The 7,422-nt window shown below is 34.9% G+C and overlaps 1 pseudogene; it reads right to left on the bottom strand.

The window, feature by feature from the left end:
• Positions 1 to 5,160: 5,160 nt before the first annotated feature.
• Positions 5,161 to 7,422, bottom strand: part of LOC105113313 (ABC transporter C family member 5-like) — an 8,188-nt pseudogene continuing 5,926 nt past the window's right edge.

Here is a 7,422-nt window from a genome sequence, read left to right as displayed (position 1 = left end):
GGCAATGAAAAGCAATAAAGATGGATAATATGAGATATTTTTTATTGAATTTTATTTTCCAATGATATTATTTGCCAAACCATTGCTTTCTATTTTCCTTAATAAAATGACATTATTCAATGTAAAATCCCAACTCTAAAAAAATTATGAATTTCATATTGATAACTGCAAGAGCACCTCAAAATTTATGAGGAGAGGTAATTTTGACTTGACTATCTATTACATACTTAACAAAGTACCTCATAAGAAATTAGAAAAAACACTAATGAATTTTAAAAAGAAAGAAAAGACCTTCTTACAAATACCTTATCATGTAAGGGTGTCATTCTAAAATGGTGATACATTATTATAAAAAGTTCAAGATATAATCTAAAATTATGAATTGTTTATTAATTGAATATGAATTGTTTATTAATTGAATATACTTATAATAGTAGAGCATATTAATTTTTTATATATAGGTGAAGTATTGAGAATGTTCATCCTAATACAATAATGAAGTCAAGGAATACCATATTTTTTGAAAATATATTTCATTTGAAGGAAGTATAATAAATTTGTTTACTTAAAAAGACAAATGAGACAATCTCAAGTGGTAATAATTAAATATAAGATGATGAAATTAAGCTGAGAAGAATTACTTAAAAAACATAAATATTAAAAATATTTAACCTTAATTTTATAATTTATTCTTTTGAATGAAATGAGCCTTGAAGTTACTATGAGGTAATGTTCTATTCTAAAGCTTCTTATTATAAAAAAACAGTCAATAATAAAATTGAGTTTATCATTTATAACCACATGTGAGAACTAGTAAATATTTTACTCATAAGTAAAGCATTACTATAAAATAAATTTTTTAGAAGGATGACAAAAGCTAACAAAATGATTGAATCTCTGCTCGATCATGTCTGCAAAAACTTCTTGATTTTTTCACCCTATTCTAGTTTTTATCGGTAATTTGGCTTAAAATTCCACAAGACCTTCCCTGTCCACTGAGCCTTACTTATTAATAAGATCATGTGTTTTCCTGAATTCATGATATGCCTTCATTTTTTGCTATTTCATGCAAATAACACGTTGAACATAACCTCTGAGCATGAGACCATTAAGCCAAGAATCTTTAGGCGGGTTTCCCTTTTTTCCCAAAATCATGCATGTTTTCATAAGGATTTTTGGGAAATCAATGTTTAGTACAAAAACAGAAATCATATTGTTGTTTGTCCGAAACAAACGAGTTCTGAAAATTCAGGTGATTCCTTAGAGTGGTAATCATACACCTAAAAAAACCTGAAACAAAAACACAATGAAGTGACTCTAAAGCTAAGTTTTGATTGCATGAATAATGAGAAATCACTTTGCATACTCGTATGAAAGCAAGGCTTATCGATCCTAAATGCATGCATTTAAGATGAAGAAAGGCCATCTTTGACAATCCTTTCACAAGACTGAAATATATCCTTTGCAGTCTCCTTTTGAGCCTAATAGATTTTTTTTGGAAATAACCTTGACTAAGATCACACCCTACACTGGGGGCAAATGCCAAAAAATCTTTAACGATTGAAAGTGCCCAAATAACTCTTAGAGGCAAGTGCCAAAAAAATCCTTAATGATTGAAAGTGCCCACACAAAGCTGGGGGGCATAAAGAAAAATCCAAAGGATCCAAAAATTTTGAGCATAAAAAAGGGTCGATGCAATGATGCTCGACCAACTGAAGAAAACAAAAATAAAGAGAAAGAGCCCAAGCCTAACACTTGGGGGCACCGTGGACCATTTTGCAAATCAATTCCAAGGTCTAAAAATGTATGAACAAAAAGTTTAGGATATAAGCACTGGTGATCCTTAGTCTTAAAGTCCCTTAAACACCTTTTGAACCTACAAATATCTTTTTTTTCATAACCAATAGCCCAAGCCTACATTACGTGCCTAATCAAGCCCTTTCTGATCAAAGGCAAGCAATCTGGATTGGTAGGCAATGTTTTCTCATGCGAACCAAATCATTATTCATGTAAATAAAATGAATGTTTTAAACACGGTTCTCAATAACCCTCAAATTGAAATTTAAACCTTTTATGACCAACCAAATGTCACTTCGTGTTCTTTACATTTTCACCAAAAGCAAAACTAAAAGCTTTCATCACTTCTGAAAACCTCTCCATGGGAATCACTTGAATTTCTTCAGAATGAGTTTGCTTTGAATCGATGTCAAAATGATTTTTGTGTCTGGAATAGCTTTAAAATTCCAAAAATTCTACATGAAAACAACTCCTTGTCAAAGACCAAACCTTCCACATAGCCTCATCCCCAAACCCAAATAAACACTTGGGGGCATGATCAAGCTGGGGGGCAATCAAAAATGTCTGGTAGGGTTGGCTCCATGATTCCCTTTTCTAAGAAGAATGCCAAGCAAAATGGGCAACCATTGAGATAAAGGGTGGAGGACAAAGAAGTATGATGACATTAAGTCCTTCCTAGAGGTCAAAATCAAGATTTGACTCGAGTAAGAAAGAGTGGGAGAGCCATCAAAGCCTACTGCCAACACTCCAACTTTTGAGAAATGAAAGACACCATGAAGAAATGGGGACCTATATTTCTCAGGTAAGTATACATACATATTGATCATGATGTATTGCTTTCAACATTGTCAAATCGGTTTTACCATCCCTTAGGTAGCGTGTTTTTTGACCCTATCTCATTTTGAGTGTGCCTTTTTGATCATGATGTATTGCTTTCAACATTGTCAAATCGGTTTTACCATCCCTTAGGTAGCGTGTTTTTTGACCCTATCTCATTTTGAGTGTGCCTTTGTGCCCTCACTTCCTTTTTTAGTGCGCCTTAGAGCCCTTAACCACCTTGTGTAATACGTTTTCCAACTCTGCTTCATTTTGAGTGCGCCTTAGAGCACTCGACCATCTTAGGTAGTGTGTTTTGTAACCCTACCTCCTTTTTAGTGCTTCTTAGAGCCCTGGACCATCTTAAGTATTGTGTTTTCTAAACCTGCCTCCGTTTTTAGTGCGCCTTTGAGCCTTCACCTCTTAGGTAATGTGTTTTCCAACCCTACCTCCCTTTTTAGTGCGCTTTCGAGCCCTCACCTCTTAGGTAGTGTGTTTTGTAACCCTACCTCCTTTTTTAATGCGCCTTAGAGCCCTCGACCACTTTGTGTAATGCATTTTCCAACCCTGCCTCTTTTTTAGTGTGCCTTCGAGCCCTCACCTCTTAGGTAATGTGTTTTCTAACTCTGCCTCTTTTTTTAGAGCGCCTTAGAGCCCTCCACCATTTTAGGTAGTGCGTTTTCCAACCCTTCCTCTTTTTTTAGTGCGCCTTCGAGCTCTCACCTCTCAGGTAGTATATTTTTTAACCCTACCCTCTCATTTTGAGTGCGCCTTAGAGCCCGCGACCATCTTGGGTAGTGTGTTTTTCTAACCCTACCTTCTTTTGAGTGCATCTTAGAGCCCTCAATTTCTTAGGTAGTGTGTTTTCTAACCTTGCCTCCTTTTGAGTGCGCCTTTGAGTATTTACCTTTTAGGTAGTGCATTTTCTAACCTTACCTCCTTTCAAATGTGTTTTTTAGCATTCATTCCTTTTCGAGTCCTATCTCTTTTTGAATACTCTGTCAAGCTTCCATTACTTGAATAATGCATCTTCGAGTCCCATCATGTTGTCTCTTCAAAGACATTTCATTGTTTTAGCTTGGGCAGGTTACCCATCACAAATAGACCTCTTCCAAAACCCTTTTCATCTTCTATTTGATGAAACCATCTTTTGCAAAATCTTCCATCTGGGTTGGTTACCCCTTACAATAAAATCGTTTTGAGAAATCATCGTATTTTTCATCTCTTTAAAAATCTTCATGTTTTTTACCCGGGCAGGTCGCCCATTACAGCAAGACCACTTTTGAAAAATCTTTGTATTTTTCACCACTTTGAAAAACCTCTGCATTTTTCACCTCTTTGCGAAATCTTCGCATTTCTCACCACTTTTGAAAAATCTTTATATTTTTCACCACTTTGAGAAATCTTTGCAGTTATCACCTCTTTGAGAAATGTTCGCATTTCTCACCACTTTGAGAAATGTTCGCATTTATCACCACTTTGAAAAATCTCTACATTTTTCACCTCTTTGAAAAATCTTTATATTTTTCACCACTTTGAAACATCTTCGCATTTTTCAATTGAGTAGGTCACCCATGACAATTTGACCATTTCAAAATCTTTGAATTTTCAAGAAAAATCTTTACTTTGAGGCGCTTTCTAGCCCTTAAAAGGATTCATCATTTCTATGATGAGTCTATCATCTCATTTTCTTTCTTTACAACGCTTACTATCTTAAGTCTCTTACGAGACTTTTAATCGTAAGCATCGTAAAGAGGGGGGCAACTGTCATAACTCAATTCTGGGTTATTCCTCAATTTTTGACCCATGTTTTGATAAATTTTTAGAAAATCCAAAAAAATAGAGAAAAACAATGAAAATCCAAAAAATACATTTTTAAATATATTTGCATCGTTTTTAGCATTTTCAACATCATCTCAAAAGAATTTAAATTTTAAAGATATTTAGAACGCGTTCAACTTTTAGCACGTTATATTTATAATCATTGATTTTTCTCATTGAGCCGATGTTGATATTGCTTGTTTTTGAAAAATACAAAAAAAAAATCAAAAAAATCAAAATTTGACAAAAAAATTGAGGGATCAATTTTAAAAACCAAACAATATTTTGCCTATAAATAGCAGCCTTCAACGTGCATAAGGAGGCAATTTTACAAAAAAAAAAAATTAAGGGTAATTTTGTAATAAAGAGAAACCACCGCAAGAAACCCTATCTTTGATCTCTAACCAAAAGAGCCGCTGCCCCCCGCAGCTCTTGGTTCTTTTACCCCCCGGCTTTAATCTCTTTGAAACTAAGTTGCCGCTCACCATCTGCTCTCCTCCCCTTTCCTTTGCCAAAGCAGTCGCCGCACCCCAATTTCCTTTCAAGTCCCAGCCGATCAATCGCCCAAAGTTTTCCCCTTTTCTTGTTCAAAAAGACCACTAGAGGGGAGTAGCTGCCTGCACACAGATCTTCACCTTCCCTTACCCGTTTTCAATTTTTCTCCCTTTTTCGACCGACAACCATCCCTCCTCTCTCTCTCTCAGCCATCACCTCCTTCTCTTTCTTTTAGACGTCGGCAGGACTCACATCTTCCTTTCCCCAACCGCTGACCAGCCACACACCAGATCTGTGCCGTCCTTCCTCTTTCCAGAACGCAGCGGCACTTGCGCCGTCCTTCCTCTTTCTGCCAGCTACCCGAAGCGGAGGGGAAGACGAAGAAAAACCATAGAAAAGCTGATCTGCAATGAAACAGATCTAAAAGAGGAGAACGAGAACAGACCTGTAAAAATAATTAAAATCAACTGCTGTTGTGTTGTTTTGTTTTCTGTTTCAGGTGACCATGAATCTCCGCCGGCGGAGAAGATTGGAAGGGGAAAGAAGGCCGAACCTTAAGGCAGCCAAATCTCTTTTCTTGAGAAGTGGTGGAGGTTACCGCCGGTACGGACGGATAGAGAAGACAAAGACGTGGAGCAACGCGCCGCCACTGCTCACGACCACTATTCACGGGTAGCCACTGTTCACGTGCACTGTTTCGGCCTGCAGAAGGGCTTCCCTATAATTCCGGATTGTTTTGGGGGCTATTATTGTAATTGTAATGTAATTTTTGTTTAATTGTTTTGAATTTATATTTTGTATCGTGGATGTAACAAAAAAAAAACATAAAAAAAAGTGAAAAGAAAAAAGAAAAGAAAAAAAAAATATATAATGAAAGTGTATATACGTGTTTGTATTTGTTTTATGAATGTTTTTTTTGTTTATGATAAAATGACAAATAATAAAGAATGATTTAATATTTTGATTGAATTATAGTGTAGAAGTACAAACTTGTATGGAAGTTGTATTTTTAAAATTTGATGAAAAGATAAAATTTTTAAAACTTCTTTAACACGTCACAGCCACGAATCAGCTTATCTTAGATAGGGTATGTTAGGGGTACTAATACCTTCCTTAATCATAACTAGTTTCTTACCTGTGAATTTTTGACAAGACTAGTATAATTGGGTTTCCTAATAACCCTCAATTAAATACTAGGTGGCGACTCCCAATGAATCCAACAAGATCAAATCAAACAAACAACACAGAGAGAAAAAAGCGCGAGTCAACGTCGCGTGGATTTTGACGTGCGACGGTATCAATAACTCTTTAACTAAAGCATGTTTTATAATAACATATGTAATAATATAAGATAGTTTTAATTTGTAGTAAATGTTTATTTTAAATGCAAGTTTATAAGGATTGATTGATGACTTTAAGATTAAATACAGGCCTATAAGGATTGATTGGTAAATTTAAGAATTGAAATTGAAAGGATAAAAAGAAGGCCAAGCTTAAAAAAGAGATGTTGGTGCAGTACAAACTAGAATACTATTTAGTAATTGGATCATATTTGGAGTTGTAGATCTCATATTTAGGTCTACTTTATATGGATGGAAAGGTAAGACATAGGTCTACAACTTTCATATGGAGCTCAAGATTTAAAAAGGACATTTTCAAATCCAAATTGTAGCAACAACAATGAAGTTAGAATTTGTCCTTCAATCGAGCACTATTCAGTGTTTAACCTATATCTAGAATTTTAGAAATTCAAATAACCTCAATTTTTTACATAAGAAAACTGAGATAATTTCCTACAATTTTTATGTTTTCAAGTGGCTTCAATTATAAAATTATCAACGAAGTTTTGGGCAGATAAGAAAATATAAGAATTGTCACTAAGTTAAGAGTTGGACTGCTTATGGGATGCTTCACTGGCTGCAAAAACTGTGTCTGATCATGTTGTGTGGAGCTTCATGGTTTTTGGGAAAGCATGTGTGAACTCTATGGACTAGGTTTTTTGTTAAAAAAAATATTGTTTTGTATATGGGCTAATTGAGTTTGTTGACTTTTTTCTGGTTGTCTATTTTATGCTCTTTCTTCTTGCCAAGTAGTATCATCGGTTGAAGATAAGGATGGAGAGGATAGTTACCAGCTTCTTCGTAAAGCTTGGAAGGAGTATCGGGCTACAATGAATGAATATTACAAAGCTGTAGGTTACTAATTATTATTATTATTATTATTAGTATTATGCTGCAAATAGTATAGTGGCCTTTATACCTGTGTGTGTAAATTTTCATTTCCGGCTGGTTAATGAAGGAGGTTTATGCTGTATAACACTTGGTATAACAAATACTTGGCACTCTCATAGCTCATACTCTATGGTATAACTGACATCTAAGCTATGAAATAAACTTGATTTGTTGTTAACATAAGTTATAATCATGAATGTCTGACGATATTTACAAGTATTAGCATTAATCGAATAAGATAACTAATGTGATCATGTTAACA

Source organism: Populus euphratica, unplaced genomic scaffold, assembly GCF_000495115.2.
Source record: "Populus euphratica unplaced genomic scaffold, PopEup_1.0 scaffold410.1, whole genome shotgun sequence".
In the NCBI taxonomy this organism is placed as follows: domain Eukaryota; kingdom Viridiplantae; phylum Streptophyta; class Magnoliopsida; order Malpighiales; family Salicaceae; genus Populus; species Populus euphratica.
This window is presented reverse-complemented; position numbering and strand designations above follow the sequence as displayed.